Genomic DNA, 24,768 nt, shown 5'->3' with positions numbered 1-24,768 from the left:
AAAAAAGGGCAGAGAAGGAAATGTGATTTATAATTGCGGTTGTCTTAGATTTTCTTCCACACTCTGACTTGAAAATGCTGACTGAACCATTGTGTACGTCTGTGGAGCATGGACCCAGTCACAGTATGCTGCCATTAGTACAAGGAACTATGGTGATAGTGGAGATAGTTTACCTATCTGTACAACCTGAAAGTTTAATAAATACACCTCTCTGAACAACGTAGATCAGTATATTAATAGGTAAACCAGGGGTCATATTTCTGAACACAACAAATGTCACTATTCTTATAAGGTAGAACTCTGTATTAAATATTCTTGAATAATATTCACGACAAATAGTATATAACTAATTGAACATGAGCATCCTCTGTAGTCGTGCTACTGAAAGGGCTAAAAATGATGCTTGGATATATGTAAAGGGGTTTATCAAACAGTATAAGACTAAATTACCTCTGGGTGTGACATAAGGGAGACCATTAATAAAAAACTGTGTCCAGTCCTATCATCGTTATTTTCATAGAGAGGTTGGAAGGAGTTGAACCAACATATGCAAAATGGCCTAAAATATTCTAAAACACACATCGCTTAGAGATTAGCTTTGTGAATTTAACCATGTCGTTAAAGGTTTTGTTTCCTCTGTCGATTAGACAAACAGCCTAGAGTGCTAAGATCAATAGTAATTAATAGTGAAGGAGCAATTTACCTAGATTTGTGGTGCATTTTCTATCTTTAAATCAAGAGCGAGTTGCTTTCTAAAAGAGATCTATAGTGTAGATGGTAGCAGTGTCCAGGTGTAGGAGTAACACAGGTATTATGAAATGAACTGCTATAGCTAATGAAGTGTATAAGATCTGATACAATTAGCTTATAATAATTTTGCTCAGACAGACCTCTGAGGCTGGATAACACATTATGTCCTCCAAAGGGGACAGGAGTTTGATACTGGTACAACTGAGTGCAGTTATGGCTTTATTTCAAGTTGCAGAGGCTTGTGCTTTTGTTGTTACAAGCTCTATTTCAGCCTTAATGAAAAAGGGATAGAGGGAGAATTTTGAGGGAAACAAGAAATCGATAAATTCTTAATGTTTTTACCCTCCCATTAGCAAGACTAAGTTCATGGTGTGCAAAGAAACTAAAATTCAATAATCAGGTTACTTACAATATCTGGAAAAGTGCTGTTCATATGCACTATCAGTGGAAAGATGCTTGAAAACTGTGTGTGGAACTAGGAAACAGCAGCAAAAGTGTTTCAAAAACTACAATGAGATTTAAGTTTTGTCTATGAATTCTGAATGCTGTTATTTTAAATTTTACATGTGCACTTGGGGAAATGAAGTGCCTTGGCAAGGTTCCATTCATGCATACAGTTTTATTCTAACCTATAATAGTTTCCACAAAATTCTAAGTGTTACAGTGTTACGAAACATTTGTGTTCACACCTTTAGTGCCCCAGGCAGGGAACTGCATATTTTTGTGTATTATAGCTGGATTTGTAGCTAAAACCCCTAAATCTATATGGTGTCTAGTAACAAAAATGTAATGAGAACATTTGATGACGTAGTCATTATTATTTAGCTGACGAGCTATTTCCTTCTTCTACTGTAAGGCGGATAGTTTGGAGCATACCTGGACAAGCTGGGAAAACCTGGAGGATTTCTGAGTGGAAGTGGGCATAATATTAATTGAAGGCTGATTAACTGAAAATGATTTTTGAGAACATTTAGATGGACTAGAGGATTTATGAGGAAGCTGACAGAAATCAGACCTGATTTCATTTTTTCTATGTACATTTAACCAACTATCAGGTGCTGCTTGCAGTACATGACATAATACAAGTGGATTATTGCTTTCTCTGAACAACTTTATACATTTCAAAAGAGCAAGGGATTGTATTTTCCTCACCCAAATCTCTGGGTATAGAAGAGGACTTCAGTGTAGAGCTTAACAGCATTTAAACAATTAGGCCCAGGGATTTTCTTACAGGAAATTGTTCCGAAGTGGCTCCTACACACAGGTTGTCCTGGATTAATTTCCTGCACAGATTCTCAGGTAAGACTGTGCAAGACAGATGATACCAGAAGTGCTGTCTCATCAGGGGTTAATCAGGAAGATTTACATTTAAATTAATACTCTACCTTAATCCAAATTATCTTCTCTGTATAGGTGAGAATTTATATCTTCCAAGACCCTTGAATTTCCTTTTCTAGTTTATTTTCCCTAAAAAATTAAATAAATTAGTAAGTATACTTATTCCCTTGCCCTCATCCAAGGCAATAGGAAATAGTCATTAGAGAGGGAGATTTCTGGTTTTAATACAGATTATATGGGACCCAAGGTTTTGATTAAGTTGCACTGAATGTTAAATTAATTGGCAATTGGCACTATTGTAATGAACTGTTACTAGATCATTTACAGTCAGGCAGCAACCTTAAAGCATTTGCATGCATATGCTGGTCCTGCAGTGACATGGAAATTGGTCTGACCCATATGACCTGTGTGTCATATTTAACACCAGTTGGCAACAAGCACCACACAGCCACTCGCTCACTCTTCCACCTCACAGTGGAATGGGAAGGAGAGCTGAAAAAAAAGTAAAACATGTGGATTGAGATAAAGGCAGTTTAATAGGACAGCAAAGGAAGAGAAAACAATCAGAGACCCCTAGAATAGTCTGGGTTAGAATGGACCTTCAAAGGTCATCTAGTCCAACCCCCCTGCAATGAGCAGGGACATCTTCAACCAGATCAGGTTGCTCAGAGCCCCGTCCAGCCTGGCCTTGAATGTTTCCAGGGATGGGGCATCTGCCACCTCTCTGGGCAACCTGGGCCAGTGTCTTACCACCCTCATTGTAAAAAATTTCTTCCTCATGCCTGGCCTGAATCTCCCCTCCTTTAGTATAAAACTATCAGCCCTTGTCCTGTTGCAACAGGCCCTCCTAAAAAGTCTGTCCCAATCATTCATATAGGCCCCTTTTAAGTAAGGGAAGGCCACAATAAGGTCTCCCTGGAGCCTTCTCTCCTCCAGTCTGAACAACCCAAACTCTCTCAGCCTGTCCTCGTAGGAGAGGTGTTTCATCCCTTTGGTCATTTTTGTGGTCTCCTCTGGCCCCTCTCCAACAGGTCCATGTCTGTCCTGTACTGAGGACTCCAGAGCTGGACGCAGGACTCCAGCTTGCGTCTCAGGAGAGCAGAGCAGAGGGGCAGAATCACCTCCCTTGACCTGCTGGCCACACTCCTTTTGATGCAGCCCAAGATACAGTTGGCCTGCTGGGCTGCAAGTGCATGTTGCCAGTTCATGTCCAATCTTCCATCCACCAGTATTCTCAAGTCCTTCTTGGCAGGGCTGCTCTCAATCCCTTCATCCCCCAGCCTGTATTGATACTGGGGCTTACCCTGACCCAGGTGCAGGACCTTGCACTTGGCCTTGTTGAATATAGTATTTATTAATAATAATAGTAATAATATTAATAGAATGTTAAAAATAAGTGATGCACAGTGCAGTTGCTCACCACCCATTGACCAGTTCCCAGCCCATCCCCGAGCTGTGATCCCAGCCTCCCCAGCCGAGTTCCCCCAGTTTATATACTCAGAATGATGTCATATGGTATTGAATATCCATTTTGTCAGCTTGGATCAGCTGTCATGACCATGCTCCCTCTCAGCTTCTTGCACACCTCGCCACTGGCAGAGCATGAGAAGCTTAAAAGTCCTTGACTTAGTATAAGCACTACTTAGCAACAACTGAAATATCAGTGTGTTATCAACATTATTCTCATACTAAATCCAAAACACAGCACTATACCAGCTACTAGGAAGAAAATTAACTCTATCCCAGCTGAAACCAGGGCACCTGTGTTACTAGGGGATATTCCATACTGAAGGCAACTGCCACACTTTGCAGATGCCAGAAGCAAACTTACTCTAATGCTATAATCCCATTTCATAATACAGACTTCAATGTAGTTTGGAGCACAAAACCAGAATGTATCTTCCTCGGTTAAAATAAATATCTTCGTCTTCATTGTGGTGGCTTCACTGCATTTCAGCTGCAGGACACAGGGATTTGAAGAGGGTTTACTTGACCCGAATTTTGCAGTCTTTAATTGAACAAAATATTCAGTGAGCACTCTAGTTCAATATCATCTTTCTAGTGAATTTGAGGTACAGTGATAGGCAGAGCTCTTCCTCTATATCATTTTAACCTGGGGAATATAACAAAGCTCTCACTGTGTAGCTGTATTTTCATAAACTCTCTTCCCAGATCTCCAAAACGTATTCTTCCATGGAAATTAGATGAGAGGTCCTCTGTATGCAAGAGAAGGTTTAAGATTTGGCTCACTGATCTTGTTCTGGAACACTACTGGAAGTCTGTGGATTTCAAGCAAACACTTGAGGACAGCAGCAGAAACAGCAGGTACAAAATTAAATACATGCACATTGTCTATCTCAATTGCTGGTTAAAATGTTTTATATTAGATCACCTACATCAGGAAATGTAAATCAGTACCAAATGAGCTATTAACTGCGTACAGCACATCAAAGTGATAAGGGAAGAGCATTCTTTAGGATTGAGGTAGCACCATGTTGACACAACACTGCACTGGGCTCACTAGGCCACTGACAAGGTTTGGATGTTAAAGTCATTGTGTATAACGAGATGAGATGTGGTGTGACAAGATTTACAGAAAACTCAAGTTCCTCTGCGTGATGGGCAGGGAGGCCCTGTGCTGTAATACTCTCGCTGGTGTGGAACAGAGAGCTCCATGGCTGGTTGCAATGCTTTGGATTCTGTGAATGGGAGGGCTGAAAATTCCCAGGAAGAATTTGTTTGTATTCAGAAAGAGTACACATGCTAAGCGTGGTTTCTGGTTCAAGTTGTATTGATAATCTAACAGCAGGTTGTACCATCTGTTTGCCAGTGTTATATCATCCTGCTTGATTCTATCGTATATTTCTCTTGCTAAACCTGCCCTTGGGTTTCAGTTTAGATTTGGGGTAATGGGTATTCTAAGTGAAAAATGAGCCGCAATCTTCTCCTGTTTTTGCTTACATTTTCCTTAAGCGTCTTCTTTCTATGTGATGGGTGGACAGCAGCATTTTTAACAGATGTTTTTCACAGGCTATTGCATAATTATTTTTCAAGTGGCTTTCTAAAGCAGATGTTTCCATGTCTTTGTTCTTTTCTCTCCTGACACTTCAACACAAACAGCAGATTCCACTGCTGCTGTCCTTTAGATCTTGTGAAGAAAATACCGTAGCAGTGACGTTGTTTTTTTTTTCAGCCTATTTGGCAATAATTAATATGTACAGGCACAATTCTCCTCCCTTTCTCCCTTGTCACTAGCATTGCTTACAGATATTATCTCAGGCTTTCTCTTTTAGGAGTGCTGTCTTTCTCTATGACCTTCATCAGCAGTTCAGTATTTGATCTTTACTTTCTTCCAAGACTTTGCTTCTAGTGGCATCCTGCATGAGTAACTGTGAAGCTTTTACTCCCTGTGACTTCAAAGTATAATTTTTTACCTCATGCCAGGGCAGATCACAACTGTCACTTGTGGCATCTCCATCACTGTGAAGAACCTTTGGTATGATTTTGGGTATTTTTTGGTCAAATAGAACCATTTTAGTTCCCTCTCTCATGAACAGAGATTCAACAACTGGGCTTTCCCATTGTTTACCGAAATAGCCCTGCTTTCTTGCAAACCATTTTGTAAGAGGACTTCCTAATTTGACTGCTTGTTCCTCAAAGACCAAGGCAGTGCTACTAAGAATGAAATAAAGGGCAGGCCCAGACAAGTTTCATCCAGCCATAATTTATCATTACAAATGATGAACTTCAGCTGTTAGTCTAAAATGATGATAAATGCTTGGATCAAGAAAACAAAAGCTTTCTAGTAAATCTACTCTGTGTCTTAATTTAAACCTCATAGATTTTACCTCCAGCATGTGGAACATCATCTGCTGATATAATACTACAACTACTTGACAGACTTTGTCCTGTTCTGACTTTCGGTTATTTACTTATTGGTGTGAATGTAGTAACAAGGGTTCTGCTTTCTTCATCTTTACCTTCCTAGCCCAGCTGTGTTCTTCCTCTAGCAGATATTGGGGTGGTTAAAGTTCCAAATGAGGACCAAGGCCAAGTTGTCTGAAGAAGGCCTCATACACTTCTTCCTGATCAGGTAGTCAGTAGCAGTTACTGATGTGGCCCATGTTGATCAGCCCTGATACTTTACCTGTTAGCTCATAGCTGTACCATTTCTAGTTGTTCCTGAGTCACAAAAACATATTTGAATGGAGACAATAGAAACTCAATCCTTTGGAAACTTCAAAAATATACTGGACAGACAGTTAGGAGATGTGCCACAGGAAACAAGCCAACATTGGACATGAAAGGGACTGGGTGATATTTTTTAATTCATTTTCTTTTTGTCTTTCCTGTTGCAACAGCAACATTCATCATTACTATTACTTCTGTTTGTGGCATCAGGATGACAGCTTGGGTGAATGAAGGGACTTTACTGATAACAGCAATCTTTGAGCCTTCTGATTTTTTCCTTTGCCAATAAAATGTTAGAAGCTTGATGAAACCTTTTTTTCCCTTTTGTTTCTTTTTTTTTTTTTTTAATTTAATTTTTTTTTTTTTTTCTTTTGTGTCTTTCCTGTGTACCGTCTTGGTGATTATCTTGGTGTTTTAGTTTTCTGGCAAACTGTAGCAATCACTTTTTCTCCAACAAAAACAATTTATTATCAGTTTTATTGTGACACAAAAGTTTGATGAAAAATTAATTTGCATTTGACTTCTCATGTTTTTTTCCTCCCTCCTGTGTTTGATTGTTTCTCCTGCTGGGTAAAAAGTCCTGATGACCACAAAAGGGTTGACCATGACAGAAACATGTAATAGATGAAGATGCTTTTTGTTTCAATTTTTCTGTTCTCCAGGTATCTATTGAATTATCTAGTAATCTGTGTACTTGTTAAGATATCTTATTTTATCTTGTCTTTTTGATTTTTTTTTTTTAGATTTATATTTCTTTTTAAAATACTGCTAGACAAACAACAACAACAGAAGATGTTTACTTCATCAAGTAAAGATGCAAATGTAGTCTTGCAAAAGGAACATAGTGGTCTGTCTTGTATAACTATGGGAAACTTTCTTGCAGATTACAGAAGATGAAATGAGAAAGTTTACTAACTGTAGTATATTTGTTAACTGTGTGAAACAGTCTAACCATAATCCCAACTCAAAAAAAGAAAAAAAAAAAGAAAAAAAAAAAAGGAAAAAAAAGAAAAAGTCAGTGGCTGCTGCATTGTAGTATTTCCTTCTTTTCCAAAGCCTAATCCAACTTTTTCTTGAATTAATGTGCACAAGTCAGTTTAACTACTGGCTGCATAACTTCTGGCAGTTCGTTTCATATTCCAACCAATCTTTGTATAAAGAACTGTCTGAGTTGTTTATAGGGTTGTCCTCCTGCCCAGAGTTTATTCCATGATCTCCTATTTTGAAAACAACTGTACTTACAGGGATGCTATTAAGTAGTTTGGGCTTTGCATTGAAAGGTTGTGGTTAGTGGGCAGAAGATTCACAGAACTTAGAATCATTAGACGTGTTTATCAACAGTTAAAAAGGAATAAAGCAAATGAGACAATTCCACATAAATACTCCCATTCAGTATTCTTACCATGCAGTATGGCAATAATTTATGTTTTCACAACAAACACTGGTTTTGTTAAAATTCTTGGAAATGTCACTAAGTTATAAGAAGTGACCTGTCAAATTACTGTCTCCACATAGAATGTAGGGTGAAAAAGGAACTGAGTACAAGATGAGGACCAGGATGATTATGACTATTTCTACTGATTCTTTTTCCAGTTCAAATGTATGAGTTTTATTAAAAAGGTAGCTAGGAAATTTTGGACTCTTATAATAGCACAGTTAATAGAATTTAGTATTAAACTGGTGTCAAGGCTGTATACAAGTGTTTAAGCAACATGTTCAAGAATATACTTGGTGAGGAAAGGAGTAGATGGAAAGAAATGCAATTTTAAGATCTGGTCTGGCCCTGGCTAAAATCAATGATGCAGCACTCTGCAGAAAAACAAAACCAAAAGACAACTGAACTATCTGTGAAGAACTTTATTCCCCGTCTGAAAGCACTGATGCTTATGACATTGTTTTGTGTCTGGGATAACTAACTGCAGAATAATAGGTTTAATTACTTTAGATGCAGCATTTCTCTGATGCATCTACACTGATCCCAGAATTCAGCAGCTATTTCTGCATAGTACTGTACTAGATAGTGAAGATGTGAACTCCTCCCTTTTTAGTTGTCAGAGAATCCAAACAGGACATTTATTCCTTGTAGCCATAAGACCAAATCTGTATGTGAATGATCCAGCTTTGTTCCTAGGCAATAACACATGTTGCTAAAAAAAACCCCAGTGAATTCCCCCAATTGTTTAAAAAGGGGAAAAGGTTTTATTGCAGGAGGAATTAACATTGCAAAGTAAAACACTGAAATAACTCAGAAAATTGTAAAATTGTAAAATGAGCCTTCAAGCTTCCCTGTGTACTTTTATTAAGGTACAGATTTTAACTGCATGCTATTTAACTAAGATAATTGTTTGAGATTGTCTGGAATTTATGAACCACATTTAGAGATATTTTTTAAACTGATTGAACACAAGTAAGGAAAGGGAAAAACGGTAGTGATTCCCTTTAGAAAGGGGGAAAAAGAACAGTTAGAAAGAGAAGAGTGATCAATATAAATACAATTCCCTGCAAAATGCTGGAACAAATTAAAACCAACCTAATTTAAAATGTATAGAAGATAAAGAGTTAAATAATATCCAACACATGAAAAATGGTCAGAAATAAATTGTGTCACTTGTTAAACCATGTCAAGCCAATCTACAACAGAGCAGCAGGTTCTGGATACAGGAGAGTTTGCAAATCTATGCTGATTTTAGTAAGATCTTTGGTATTACTTTATATGACATTCTAATAAGAAACCAAGGCAAATGTTCTCAACTAAACTAGAGTGGGTGCAAAAAGGGCTTACTAACTGTATCTAAACAGTACTTTTCAGTAGTTCTTTGATGTATTGAATGAGTATCTGCTGAGGCCTGCCATTATTCAAGATTTTCAGTAGTGTCCTTCAGGATGTATTGAGTGGGCTTATAAAATTTGCAGTCAACACTAACTCTATATACACTAAAGAAAATAACTAGAATTCCAAATTATATTTAAAAATAAAGTTCAAGGGCTGTTTGACAAACAAGTGCATGTTATGGCATCTACAGAGGAATAATGAACTCTGTAAATGCAAGATGGACAACCCAAGTAAGAGTACTGTGGAAAAAGCACTAAGCTTACGGTGGATCTCAAGCCGAATGTTAATCAATAAGGTGATCTAAAAAGAGAAATTTCAGTATCTTTGGGTTGACTAGCCTAAAGAAGACCAAAGAGACGACAGGGTAAGAGAAGTATGAAAAGCATTAGCTGTAGTGAGAAAGGTTCTGATTAGGAGTAAGGAAAACAGTTCCATTGGCAAGGAGGGTGAAGTTCTGGAAGAGATTGCCTAATGATAGGTTCAAACATCCATCAACAGATGAGACAAACATCTGTTAGGAATGATACGGTTATAACCGAGCCCGCTGTAGTGTGGGAGGAAGGGAAATGGGTAACCTCTGGAGTCATTCTGTGTCTCTGTTTATGACATTTTCCTGCAGAGCTCGTACTAAAAACGAGTTGCAAGTGGAGTGCTAGTGATTCTTGTGTTGTGCACACGAAGTATATCACTGCAGGGCATGAGGTAGAAACAGTGACAGCTGTGCATTGTATTTAGCAGGTAGGTTTTTTACTTCATTCAGTCAATTATCATTCATGTTGTGCAGTACGGGTTTGACCCAAAGTCCCCCAGCAGGCAGAATGGTTAGATAGGGCACTGGTTACAGTCGCACAACTGAAGTCTTCTTTTCTGTAACCCAGCTTTCTGTAACCCTTTGGCCTACATTGGATTATTTCCCATGTTTATTTTGCCATATATTTTTTCCCCTGCATGATTCAAGGTCATGCTTGATGCAAGTTCTTGTAAGAAGAGATTACGGCACTGTGGGTGTTTATATAGGTCCTGGTGTTACAGTCCCTGAGCTTAATTGAATCTTCGATGTGCTACTGTAACATAAGTGATGAGCCACAATAGCAGACACTGAAGACCACAAGTCTTCCTGTTGACTCCAGGAGAAGTAATTGAATCAGGCCTTCAATGAAAGAAGAAGGGATCTTAAAAGAATATTCTTCATCAGTATTATCTCCAAATGTCTTTGTGTCCTTGTACCATCTTATTCTCCTGTTTCAGGTGCTTGTGTGAGCTGTCATCTTATTCTGATTTGATGTGTCCCTGTCGTAGTATTGTGAAATACAGAATGCATGAAATATGCCTTTCATATGAACATGCATTCTGGTTTTGCTTAGACATGTCTGTGGTCAAAATCTGATATTCTCTGTCTAGTCATAGAGCTCAGAAGCTACGCTTTTAACTTATCTAGGAAAGCATATTTTCCTAGAGAACTGACTTGTGCATGAAGTATATGGAACATTTTAAAAATTATGTGTAACTCATACACAAATACTGGGCTAAGAGCAGAAGTCATAGCATGTTACATTTGAGAATATTTTTTTCCCCTGTCATTTAAAAACAGTATTTCTCTAAGTTTTACATAATATATTCTTTTTCATTGGGGAAAAAAAGTCAGAGTCTAGTTAATGGTGAGACAGCTTAAAAATAATTGTAACTAGGAACTGGGCCATGATGAAAATTGTTCAGCTGTTCATTTTATTGTTTGTTCCCAAAACCTTAAATGCACTCTCCAAGAACAATAACAACAGTTAGCATGTAACTCTGTATGGGCCAATTCATGCAGTCCTCTCTCAGTCCTTTCTTACTCCAGAAAAACTCCTGTTCAGAGGGCTTTGTAAGGAATTCAGGGTTAGAACTATATGTTCTAAAAATTTTGTAATAGTGACATGGAAGCTACTATGGTGAGAGAAGAAACAAGCAGAAAGAAAGGAGATAAAAAATGAAGTCTACCCTACTAGTGTATTTGGATTCAGGGAAGTGTATAGAAGAGAACAGGCTGTGATATCCTCTTTGGATAATACCTGTACCTCAGTTAACCTCAGTGAAATAGGTGAGATAGTAGCTATTGGCTTTGCTACGAGAGGGATGAAGCTTCACAATGAGGGTTATAATGGTAGGAACTACAAAGGAAAACAAAACATAGAGAAAAAGGTGATGACCACTTGCTACAGTAAGGCCTGTAAATCTCCAGATTTGTTTGCCCTCCTTGGACCTACAGAAGCTTGGCACTTCTATTATTAAGAATGGACTTTTCTCCTACACATCATCTGAAATCCAGCTTCTAAGACTGGTGATGAAATGTAGGGAATTGTAACCTGTTGTGACTGAGTTCAGAAGCAGTGAGCTGCATTTAGGGTGGGATTTTTAAAACTCCATTGCTCTTCAGAACTGCTGGAAGGTGAAGTCTTTCAGGTACTTGTGGAAGTTGCACCCAGAGAGCCTATTTATAGCTCGCTACAGTACATACAAAGACTATATAGTTCACAATATAGTTTCTACAGTAAAACCTCTTATCACATCCTTAATATTTTGACTTCACTGAATTTCAATTGAGTTACCAAGTGTGCATGGAATGCACATTTGAGCCCTTTTATTACTTAATATAGGAAGAGCTACTGTAAGCATAATTTGAACCTTTTCTCTTGGGAGAAGTGTTGAAACCTCATACATGTTTTAGGATGAGTAAGGATCTGGTCTCGCTCACAGTAGGAGCCTCGTTTGATGTCAATGGAAACACTTCCCTTTGCCTCAGTGGGCTGTGGACCAGGAGCATGCAAGAGTAACTGAACTGAGGATTCCGCTGACTGTATCATATAGTATATGCTGTACAGTTTTACAAAAATAAACACATGTACTTAGCCAAAATACTTAACATTTAATTTAAAAAGCATAATATAAAAAGAATGGATTTTGCCTTACTGATGTTTTAAGCTTTAATTTAACGTAGCATAGTGAAAAGGACACCAAATATTCCAGTTTTGTATCATTAGAACCAGGTGGTCCATGAAAGACTTTTGGCTAAACTAGTGTTGGGAAAGCTTGTAAACTCTGGCTGGTCTTAAAATGTGCTCAAAATTGCTATATCAGATGATATGCCCAGTTTTATAATGTGAAATTCTTTGGCTGTTTTCCTGACATCCTGGTAAGGTGTTACACAATTTAGGCAATTGTAAGAAACTTTTTTGGAAGCTACTGTCATTATTGTTCTACTTTGGAATTGGAAAAGCAACAAAATTGCCCTAATGCAGTGTAGTACCCCGTAAAACATCACAGTGAAGAACAAATGAGAGGAGTTGTTATTACTTATTATTGACATTGTATTTATATAGTGGCCCAATTTGTTTGTCTCAAAAAATTAAAAAGAAAAAAACCCAAATTCTTCAAGCCCAAACCTCATGACCTTCATCCTGGAGGACTGATAAATCTTTTCTCTTTACCATGACAAGCATTGCTGTTAATCAAACATCTCTAGCTGAGAGTGACCAGACAGAAGGTTAACTGATCAACTCCAGAATGCAATTTTAAAGTAATGACCATAAAGAATGATACATGCAACTTATCTGTTAGAATTTTCTTCAATATAAAGTCTGTAACTGCGGTCCTCCTGAATCCTGGAAGATACCCGCCTGTAGTCGGATACCACTTGTGCTATTTCCTTGTGTAATCTGAAGAGTGCAAGAAGGAGGCATTTTCAATGAGGCAGCCAGGTAGGAACTGACAAAAATTGCTCAAGAGAAATAGGGGTAACCTGAAATGTATTTCCTATTGCTAATGCAGATTGTGAGAAAAACAACTGCCCATAATAATTCAAGAGATTTCAGCTATATTTAAGATCAGAGATGATAACTTTTATGGCCTTCTTTCCTGGCTTATGGAACAGCGTGCCAATTGCAATTAGGAATCTGCAACTGGATTAGAGCATATCAAGTGTCTTTGGTTGCTGCTCTTAATGGTCTTGATGACAGTATACAGTAATCTCATACCTTGAACATTATGAATGGATTTTCTAAACTGTTTTTTTTTCCTCTGATTTCCTTCTAATTCCTCACAGGTGAGAATTTCTTGCCTCTGCTGTATCAGTGGTTTCAGTGTTCCTAATTAAGCTGTTTGCATGCAGGAGGCAAGCACAGTCAGGTTGTCTGTGCAGGTATTTCTGAATTTTAAATACTGAAGCAGGCTCTTGCTCTAAGTTTTGCAAATATAGGTCAAACTGATTTCATTGAAGCTACTCACTGAACAAGGTCTGGAATGGAAAGTCCTTCTATGAAGTTAAAATACCTTTTAAAGAAAACCACATTTAAAAACGTGATAATAAGAGGGCTACAGTAGGCAGCACAAGTGCTCAATTCAGCAGCATTGTGCCTTTGAACAAGCCAAGATTCAGTTATAACTTGTGTATGACATTTAGTTTCTTTCTAAGTGCATATCCAAATCCCTGGTAGCTCTGCTAGCCTTATTCTTTTTTTTTTTTTTTTTTTTTTTCCACATTTTTTAATCCCCCCTCTCCCTCCCCGGTGATGTATATTATAGGTATGTGTGTAAACACTTATTTTCATGCAGGTGTCTGATAGAGGTTGTGAATTTACATCAGTGATTTGCAGAACAAAGTCAGGTGGGTACATGTAGCCCTGCAAATATTGACAAGGTGATATGTCCTTTGGTCTTCTGTAGTTTCACAGGAGGGTGCTGGCTTAGGGTTTTATTTGGTTTTAATCTCTGGGCTCAGGACCTACCTTTTCCTTTGAACATTAAGGCCTACTAAATCAGGCTCTCAAAACTTCATCCGTGACAGCTGACAAATTTCTTATGTTAAGGAGTTTAAATGAAGAGGCATTTTTGCCTCTACATGCTCAACCAGACCCTTCCAGAATTAAATATAATAAAAAAAATATAAATGATCATTGTGAAGTCATAACTTCCACAGTTCTCTGTACAAAATCGTATATTGTTTTGGCTTTGCCTTATTAGGCATCAGAGTTTATTTGGAAGATCCTTGTTTCTTACTGCAGTTTTTGAAAAACTTAATCTGTGTTTCACATTTGTAAAGGGAACTTGAAACACGTAAAACTTAAAGTGACTTTGGGTTAACACAACAGTGTCCCTGTCATACACCCTGAGACATTCATTTGTATAATTTGGCCTGAGGACACAGGGAAAAGTGGGGGATAGACAGTGGGAAATGTGCTGGAAGAGTAGTAGAGATTTGAACCCGAGAGGCTATGGCAGAAGCTTGTGAATTTGCAAAAAGCAGTGTGTCTTTAAAAAAAAAAAAAAATAAGTGGAAAGAATCTTGATTCAAATGGCTATAAACCATTTTCTTAATCTGTGAGCTACAAACTGTTCTTTAATAAAATACCAACTCTTCAAGCCCCATGTTGTAAAATTACTCTGAAAATCAGAACTCAGGCCAGGAGTTAACTTTGGAACTAGCAACGAGCTTATATTTAAAGATACCCGATTTGTTGGCCTACCAGCTGAATGATGTATCCAGAGAAGTCTCTGCAAAAAATCAAATGCTTCCCTTTAGAGCTAGTGTGTCTCTTTGCATTGTGCCCAAATAGCTTGGTGTCATGAGTGCCAGAACAGGGATCTAGTGGTGAAGCCCCTGGCTTCTGCTCTTGCTGTAGAGAGGAATGGGATATGTTCCAATCAAATGATCTCTTCCCCCAGTGTATCAGCTCAGGGCTGCAGGTCTTCATGGTTTCAACTTAAACCCAGCCTTTGCTCAATCCTGTCTAAGCTGCCTCTGTGAGCCTAAAGTGTGCTTCTCCTGCCCATGTCCTGTGAAATAGCCTAGGCATGGAGAGAGGCTGTTGGAAGCAGGTCAGCCATCATGTGCTCTGAGGTAACATGTTGTACAGTCTTCTTGACAACAACCTCAGGCAAACATGAATGATCATATACACTATACTGGGCTGTGTAATTGCTTGTATTTGTTTTAATGGAAATGCCAGAAAATGCACCACGTGGCTGCATATTCAGAGCACTTCTGCTGTAAATGTAGAAGATATGTTGAAAACATCTTAAAAAGCATCTTGTAAGGTAGATAGAGATAATTTTACTTCTTTCTCATTCACTTTTAGCTCCCCTATGAAATGTGAAGAGAATTTGAATTGTTGGTCTGGCAAATTTGACAATTTTAAGAAGAAATGGTTCTTGCAAGAGAAGAGCAAATAACATAATGATTTACTTGTGGCCCCTGTTTTGCAAATTTACATTTTGCCCTTAGGTCAGGAAACACTCAAAGTTGGTGCTACACAAACATGTGCTTTGATCCTAGAACTAGCAAGTAAGACACATGGGAAATACTGAAACACCAAACAAAAGAAGCTGTTCTCAGAGTATAGGTTGGAGTCTAGGAAGTAAGGAAACTGTAGAAGGAAGGACAGACTTCATAATGTTTCATTTAAAGTTACCTTGTACATTAACTCACAGTGGGATTTTTGTAGCTCCGCATATGAAGAAACAGTTTATAATTTTTTCTAGTCAAATAGAGAGATATCCATTAGTACACTAAGCTGTTTGAATCTGTTTAGTACCAAGAGGTGAAAAAGCCACCCAAATCCATGCTAGTGTTTTAGACTGGCTGATCTAGTTAAAGTCTAGCTCATATATGCATGAGACCCCACAAGAAGCGGTAAATGCAACATTCCTGTGAATGGGCAGCCATGTACACCCTTACAGCCAAAAGACACGTGCAATTTATTTGAAAGTTAAAACCCAGCATGGCCTTACTAGCCAAACAATGCCAGGATAACACGCAGCAGAAATTCTTTCTCTACTCTGTATATGGTGACAAGGTGGCACCATGCAGTGAGTGCTAACTCAGGAGTTGACTCTGTGCCTTGGGGAAGCTGTTGGAGAAAAGCATGAGGGGGAGTTTTAGCACTAATGCATTCTTTTGGCATTTGGAGGCTCATTTCATGTATTCAAGTCATAACTTCTAAGGGCAGAAGGGACCACAGTGAGTGCTCTCTGGGCCAGGTGTAGCACAAAATTTGGAATAATCACTACTGCTCCACACATCTGTTATGTGATCCTGTAATAGCTCCTATTCCAATGCATATCCACAGACAGGATGGTTTTAACATGCATCAAGTCAGCTAGACAGCCATGTGTTTTGAGGCACATAATGTAATTATTGATATGAAAATCAAAACAAGGTACCATATAAAGGCAGCCACTGTCAGATCATTATAGATGAGACCATCAGTCTTGTTGCTCTAACAAAGCTTGTATTCATTATCGTAGCTCAGGGCATTTTTTCTTTGCCAGAAATGGCCGTTCTCTTGATGAATATTGCAAATCATAACCCAAATTATATGCCTTAAGCTGCCTTAATTTTTTTATTTGCAATGAGGAATTCAGGAGTTTGATTTGTGTCATGGCAAAACATTCATTGCTGGAGGAAAGGAAAAGAGACATGCCATGGAGGGGTTGCAGAATTCGGTGTGAACAAGCAGTAATTCAGACCCCTGATACAGAGTAATTTCCATGCTGTGTTTGGACTTCACCCTGGACTCTCTCTCTTGTGAGCTCCCTCACAGGAGGTAGTGCTGATTTTGACAGTGTGTTGATAAAGACTTAAAGTGTTTCACCAAAGAGATTAAGCTTTACTGGTAGTGCTGTGTGTCAGCTCTGTTAGACTCATACATGGAAGATTTAGGGGGAAGAGGGGAAAACATATTGAAATTTTGCTCCCAAGCTGGTAAAAAAGAATGGACTTCTTTTTTTACTTCCCAACTCATCTCCAGGTAATGATGTGGGTTTGTTTGTTTTGTTGTTGTTTTTTGTTTTGTTTTGTTTTTTCTCCCTTTCAGAAGATTGTGGACTAAGTTTTATTTAAAAACAAAAGCAAAACAGAAGAAAAATCACAAGAGAACTGTGAACCCCAAATTTCTGTTAAAAGCTACTGAGAAACTATTTCTTTTTCAGTTGAGAGATATGTGTTTCAATTAAAGTATATGTTTTATGCATATTTGACCTTTTTACAAAAAAAAAGCAATAAAGTTTTACTGTGTACCACCAGTTGACATAAAAGTACACTTCCAACAGAACAATTCTGAAGAGGAACTTTTGAGGACAAATTACATAGCTCAGAGTCCAGTTTTGCCTGCACCATAACATACAGTAAACATGTAAGTCCAGTGGCAACTGGGAGTAGTATGCAGACACCTGTTAACATCTGTTTTCTATTATCATCTACTGTGCAGGCATGACAACCTATTGTCAAACTGACCTTAAATTATGTCACTCATGAAATAAGAACAGCGAGTCACAGTAATTGCTTGGATCATGCAAAGGACCAAGAACTCTTGGAGCTGTTCACCTTCAGGGCCTGCTTTATAACCCAACTTCTTCAACAGATATCTAGGGAGAACTGGGAAGTGTTGGCCTATATGAGATGGGCAGATGTTGTGCAATGGGATGTTCTTGCTGGCTTGTTTTTTCATGTGGGTGGGGTTTTGTTCTTACTTTTGTTGTTATGGATCGTGAAATGGGGAATTGTTTCTCCATTAAAAAAGCAAAACAACTGCTTTCAGTGTTGAATGGACTTTTAGATTATGTGCATGAGCCACAAACAAAAAGAACACAAATGCTCCATGGGCAAACTTGACTCACCATGATGTTACTCCAGTTCTGCACCAGATTGGTTCAACTAAACAAGGATGGAGCTTTACCACCCACGCAATCTGAGGAGAAAAGGTCTCATTCTGCCCCTCAACAGAATTCTGGTTTGCAGAGAATAAACCTTGCTCGTTCACAGTGGAGGGAGAATTACTGTCCATGGGAATCCTTTTTTATGGCTGTAATGGCTGAATGTCATGAAGAATCAAGACTATGAAGAAAAACTTGGCCCAGAGAACTGTGATGGAGGATGTATATCACATGATATGAGTATCATGTATACAACATGATATATCTTGACACAACATGTTCCAAGAAGAATGTTCTGAAAAATTAGGCTAAACAAGAAGATCTGTGGAAGTTGCATTTCCTAGTTCACAATTACCATCATAATATCAGAAAAGGTGTCAGCACTTCAGTTGTTTTACAGAAAATACTTGCATCTATGCCAGTTCTAGGAAATAGGATTTCCGATGGGTAGTGGCTGACGTAACACATATGTCACGCTTAGCCTTGTTAGGACATTTTGAGGCTTTCTTTTGAGTAGGTCCCTACCACAGAAATAAATCATCTCCTCATAGAGAGCAGATGAAGAATAACATATGAAAAATGTATGGATGGCTGTGGCTGCTTTTCTAAATGCTTTAAGTGCCCTGGACTGTAGTTCCATAGTGCCTCCTAGAGGCACAGACTATAGGTATGAAGACAGGAAGCGGCAGTATAGCTGATAACATTGAGGCAATATGCAATACCACTTGCGTATTTACTAGTGTGTTGACTGCAGCTGATGTGACTTGTGGATATTTGATTCATTTAATGCAGTGAAAATGCTTGACACTTGGCCACTGAACCAGTTTAGACTCTCTGTTACTATGAGATAGTGCTCTATGGTTTCTGGCTTGCCTTTGTAGATGCTACACTAATAGCTACACCTTCCAGGTGAAAAAAGCACCCTTGCTTTCCAGGAGATGGTGAATCTAGGTGAGAACTATGCAATCTTGTGAAGGGGAATCACAGAGGAGAATACTGATTGGCAGACTTGACTACATTGCACACACTTCTAATCTTCAGTCAAGATAATGGCTTACAAAACCCAGACTGCTTTGTTTCTGATGACTGATTCCAGTAGGCTGTATTCCTGAAAGCAAAGCAAATTGTACACTGACTCTGCAAGCCATGGCTATCCTTGTCATCTCTAGATAGATAGTTGTTCCAAACCTTTTCACCTATACTGAAACTGAGTTGACTTCCAGTTGGTTAGTGGGTAGTATAGAACATAATGTTGAATACAGATGTAATACAGGATACAAAAGAATTAATTTGGACATTCACCCTGTCACTTGTTTTGGTGCTTGACATCCAGAGGGTACATTTCTGGCATTTGTATCATCCAGGGTTCTTTCTGTAACTTGCCTTATTCAAAGTGAATGCGACTGATATTATGTGACCTGCTATAGCTCCAGGAAGTCCACTGTTTTGTATAGACAATTAGACATTTCTGAGATGAATTAAATCATTTAATTGTGCTGCAAGATTTTCAAATATGTTCTGAGAATGACCCATTTCTGAACAGAAAACCTTCCTTTTGGACATAACCCTTCAGTTTAAAGCTGCTTGCATCGTTGCTTCCCATCTGTAGTCCTGTTGTCCATTTGTAGTCACATTGTTTCCCTGTCCTTGTTCAATGGTGTTAATTAGGGTTCTGGTATTAGGGGAAGGTGTTGTTTTCTTGTCTGTCCAGAATCAGAAGAGGCATCTGGACCCTTATCAGGCAATGAAGCAGAAATGCAAAGCAGAAGCAAAGTCAGTGTAACTGGATAGCTGAGCATGTAGTGGGAATTATGTCAGTGTAGTACCATGACAACCTGATCTGTGATGGGTTGTACTTGTACTAATAGTAAGGGATTCTCTATGTCTAGGTAGAGGATCAGAAAATATCAATTGAAGGGTTTAGCTTGTTATTGCATTGTTTGGCATCCTCTTGGATTGGGATGAGAAGTGCAGTGTGTTTAACATTAATAGTTGCTATTAAATGGTCTTGAAATGGTAAAACTTGGATCAGATAGGCTTCTTTTTTTTTTTTTTTTGTTTAAAAATTTTAATGTAAATAAGTAGAAAAAATACAGGAGCTCATGAATGCATTTCTGTGCCAAAATGGCATCTGATGGCAAAGCTTTGATCCTGATGGAGACTTTGCATTTGTCAGGGAACCAGTTCAGTCTAGTTTCATGTGAACACACAGGGCTGTTTATTTTTTTCAACAAAGTCATCCATTATCACTATGGCTGAAGGGAAGACTAGACAGACCTCTGCCTTGGCTCAGACAAAAAATTTCTGTTGGTCATATCTGCTCAATATTGAGTTCTTTACAGGAATTTATGCAGGCGGATAGTGCTGTCTAGGTTATGGGAAACAAAATGGTAAGCAAGACTGTATATTGGGAAAAAATAGAGCTCAAATGCAGGTTCTATTTGATATATATGAGCAAAACTCAGGCAATATTGGGAATGTGTGGTGCATAAAATCTGGCTGTGTGTGAAACCAGATGGGTTTGTAGCAGAAACAACTCTGCTTCTGAGGACATTGAAAATCTACCCTGATTGGGTACAGCCTACTCCCAAGGGGTGTTCCTCAACACTTCTAGGGCTTGGAGCAATCTCAGGATTCCCCTGAAGCAGCTTGTTGTCCAATTTCATTTAGGAAAAAAACAACCAACTAAACAATAAAAATAACTTCTTTTTCTAAAACTGAATATATTGAATTTTCCTTCTTGCAGGAATCTTTGAGATGCCGTGTTTTGACTCGTGTTTAGAATGAAGACTTGTTTGGAAATGTTGGGATTTCCTCCCCACAGAAGAGAGTGTCCAAGCTTTTACCAGCTGTTTATAGAGCTGTGGCTCTCTCTGTCATTGGAGACTTTATGCCAGATCAATACCTCAAGGGCAAGAGAAAGACATCATCAAGTTACAGTTTATCCTCTATGCTTGGTCTTCTTTGACACCTGATTGCCTTTTTAAAATTCAGAGTTTTTTTCCCTTCCTGAGTCAAGTTAATAACCATACAATAATTATCTTGCTGTGGCATTCCAAACAGAAACAAGGTGGCTGAAATATTTGCAAGTAGTTAGGTGAAATCAGATTTATGCCCCAGTATTGTGTTAACCTTCTCTAATTTACTTCTAAGTGTTCAGCAATAGATTAACTGATGTAAGTAATTTATTCTATAACAGATGTGTGCTTCTTGTTGTCAGTTAAGGCAATCTTAAGAACAATGACTTGTATTACTCTGCTTAAGATGAGAGAAGGCTTGAGGTAGTGATCTAAATGGTTTTTGCATTTCAAAATCTTATTTTTTTCAGTCTCTGAAATTGGATTGAAGATGGTATTTGAAGTGTGTCTGAGGTTGAGACTGGCAAGTATAAGCTAACAACTCTGAGATGCCTGTAGCAGAAGCTAAAGGACAGGTGGAACACATTCCTTTATGGAGTCTGTTCTGAAGCACTTCTGTGTGAGACTGCAACTGACATACTTAACCTTACTAGCTCTCCACCCATAAAATTTGCCATCATTTCTCCAAACTTCACAGTCATGCTTTTGAAGAACTATCCATTAAGTCATCTGCTGCCAGCTGACAGACACATCTTGTTTTTCTCAGATCACTTTCAACAATCTCTGTGAACAAAATCCATTGTAAATTTTCCATTTATGAAGTGTTGCCATATATAACTTCAGATATTTTCCTCAAAGATAGTGTAGTCACTTTCTTTTTAATATGTCTAATTGCAAATTTATCTGTAAAAAATCAAGTTGCCACCGTCCATACGGTATCAGGTGTGCCTCAGATTCCACCACCGAGGCTGTCAGCATTTTTAAAAAGCTGCATAGTTAAGAAGGAATGAAATAGTCTCAAGTAAGATACTGCACATTTCGTTTATTTGTGGTCACTGCCATGCACCTTTAGAAACAATTATGGGGTCTATTAGTCTGTCTATGTGATTAAGTGATGAAGCTTGTCTGTGATCTCTGGTACAGACTTGTTATTAGAATTTATTCAGGTAAAGCTCTGTATTTCAAAGGTGAAGCTTTGTGTTTATGATTAATTTTTTTTCCGTGAACTGGTACTTTCCCACAATGAAACAGCTGTCTGAGATTACAGTTTCCCCCAAATGAAACGAGATCATTGGTATCCAGGCAGATTTTCCCTGGAAGGTTTTCAGCACTGCAGGGATGGAGAGGTCCTTTGGAAGCTTTGGAAGCTCTTCCTGCTGATACATAAGTGAGGCTGCTGAGAGCTCTTTGCCATGTGTTTTTGTGACTCCCATAATCTGTAAACCATACTTGTGCGGTCAAAGTATAGCTGACATGGAAAGGAGTGTTTGTCAATTTGTGACTGGACTAGTTGCAGTTTCACAGAAGAAAACCAGCTTTATCTCTCTAATCCTTCTGTGGGCAGGCACGACATGAAAAATGAAGGTAAGACACTGTACCTATTTATTGCTTAATTTTTTCCCCATAAATTCTAGCCTTGTGGTTAAAAAACCCCAACAAAATCCAGTAGTTCTCAAATGTAAACAAGTAGAAAAATAATACTCCAGAGTGCAAGAGTTTATAAGTATTCAAACCCTAAATATATTAACACAGCTGCATGTCATGTGACTCACCACAGTTCTGACACAAAATATGTGAAACGTTTGAAAGTGTCCAGAATATTGCTAATTTCTGATAGTCCCCTAGTTGAACAAGAGCAATGCAACTGTTAAAAATATAAATGGAATGAATATTGTGCTGAAATGATGAAAACAGCCCTTTTCCTTGGCTAATATTTAAAAGCTCCAACTAGAGCCCTCCCACAGTGATGCTGTGCAAACTAGAGATCTTGCAGTGCTTGCTGAATGTATTACTCTGCCTGTGAGCAATCCAGCTGTGCTATAAGGCATTCTCATTATCTGCTTGGGTTTTTGGAGAGGTCAGCGTACCACAGTTCAGTGAGAGGCAATGTCTTCAGATGGCACTGTACAAGGTAGCATGGAACAAGAAATATTATGGCTATGCCAGTGTGATATTGTAACTAGTGTAACTGTTGTTGCTTGTTACCCTAATAGCTTGTATGTCTTTATCCAGTATATTGTGAATGTAGCTCAGTGAGTGAAGCTGTTTGTGACTCCTAGAAAATGGCTGAAGTTCTGTGCACTCTGATCTTGTATCGCTTGCTATAAATTCTGCCCTCAGCCATATCTGGGTTCCTGCAGTAGGTAAAGCAATAGTGAGAATACCAGCTGCATGTGCAATGTTGGGAAATTAAAATTAGTCCTCGGTCAAGAAACTAGCCAGTGTATCTTGAATGCCTAAAGTGAAGTGAAGAGTGCATTAGAAGTCACAAAAACATGGCAGAAAACAACAACAATTGCTTAGAGAAATATTAGTGGAATTTATTCAGTCATAAATGTTATCTGCATGCCAGGTCTTCTTTCAAAGCTATAGGGTTTTTTTCATTTAGTTACTGTTTAGTGATAAACCTAATAAGCTTCAGCAGATAGCTACTTGCCCCAGAGCAATAGGTGCAGGCTTCAACTATGATGATAACTGCAGGAGACTGTCAGTTAAGCCTGCACAGAAAAAGAGAACAAAGGAAATTAAAGTGTCTTCACTAATATTTTAAAAATAAAATAAAGTAAAAGCAATGTTTCTATGTATTAGTAATTTCAAGCAAAAAATAACACTGCTTTCACATTTTTTCTCATTTCCACTATTTGAGCAAAAATAGTTTAATCCAGTGCCTCATTTTTTAAAAGATAATTTGTGAAAACTTTACTACTTCTCAACATTTCTGTCTGTTGTACTTCCAAACTGTGATGCTGAAAGTAGACTGCCATGGAATCATTGAATCATAGAACGGTTTGGGTTGGAAGAGACCTTAAAGATCACCTAGTTCCACCCCTCCGCCACGGGCAGAAGCACCTTTCACTAGACCAGGTTGCTCAAAGCCCCATCCAACCTGTCCTTGCACACTTCCACGGATGGGTACTCATAACTTCTCTGGGCAGCCTGTTCCAGAGCCTCACCCCCCTTATGGTGAAAAATTTATTTCTCATATACAATCTCAGTCTACCCTCTTTCAGTTTAAAGCCATTACCCCTTGTCCTGTCACTATGTGCCCTTGTCAAAAGTCCCTCTCCAGCTTTTTTTGTAGATCCTCTTTAAGTACTGGAAGGCTGCTATAAGGTCTCTTCGCCAGGCTGAACAACCCCAACTCTCTCAGCCTGTATTCACAGGAGAGGTGCCCCAGCCCTCTGATCATCTTCATGGCCCTCCTCTGGACTTGCTCCAACAGGTCCATGTCCTTCTTATGTTGGAGGCTCCAGAACTGGATGCAGTATGCCAGGTGGGGTCTCATGAGAGTGGAGCAGAGGGACAGAATCACCTCCCTTGACCTGCTGGCCACACTTCTTTTGATTCAGCCCAGGATACAGTTGGCTTTCTGGGCTACAGGTGCACATTGCCAGGTCATGGTGTGCCCCTCATCAACCAACACCACAAAGTCCTTCTCCTCAGGGCTGCTTTCGATCTGTCTCTCTGCCCAGCCTGTATTTGTGCTTGGGATTGCCATGACCTATGTGCAGGACTTCGCACTTAACCGTGTTGAACTTCATGAGATTCACACAGGCTCGCCTCTCAAGCCTGTCAAGGTCCCTCTGGATGGCAGCCCTTCCCTCCAGTGCACCAGATAGCTTAGTTTAGTTGGCAAAGTTCTGAGGATGGACTCATTCCCACTGTCCATGTCACTGACAAAGATGTTAAACAGCGCTGGTCCCAATACTGAACCCTGAGGAATGCCACTCATCACTGGTCTCCACTTGGACATCGAGCCATTGACTACAACTCTTTGAGTGTGGCCAATTTCCTATCCACTGAGTGATCCATCTGTCAAATCTATTTATCTCCAATTTAGACACAAGGTTGTCATGAGGGATGGTGTCAAATGCTTTGCACAAGTCCAGA

The 24,768-nt window shown here is 38.8% G+C and overlaps 1 long non-coding RNA gene across 4 annotated transcripts in view; it reads left to right on the top strand.

Annotated features, from left to right (window-relative positions):
- The window catches only part of LOC139828137 (uncharacterized), a 211,917-nt gene that overhangs the window by 28,835 nt on the left and 158,314 nt on the right, over nt 1-24,768 (top strand). Inside the window, exons 3-4 of one of the 4 annotated variants that reach the window (XR_011739441.1) lie at nt 4,261-4,413; nt 20,547-23,441. The exons of 2 other annotated variants lie outside the window; for them this stretch is intronic. This is a non-coding gene — a long non-coding RNA (uncharacterized lncRNA). Of the gene's footprint in view, nt 1-4,260; nt 4,414-20,546; nt 23,442-24,768 lie in introns of those variants that run through there. One more of the 4 variants, XR_011739442.1, reaches the window with a different exon arrangement.

This window comes from Patagioenas fasciata, chromosome 5 (genome assembly GCF_037038585.1).
Source record: "Patagioenas fasciata isolate bPatFas1 chromosome 5, bPatFas1.hap1, whole genome shotgun sequence".
NCBI classification, from domain to species: Eukaryota; Metazoa; Chordata; class Aves; order Columbiformes; family Columbidae; genus Patagioenas; species Patagioenas fasciata.
This window is presented reverse-complemented; position numbering and strand designations above follow the sequence as displayed.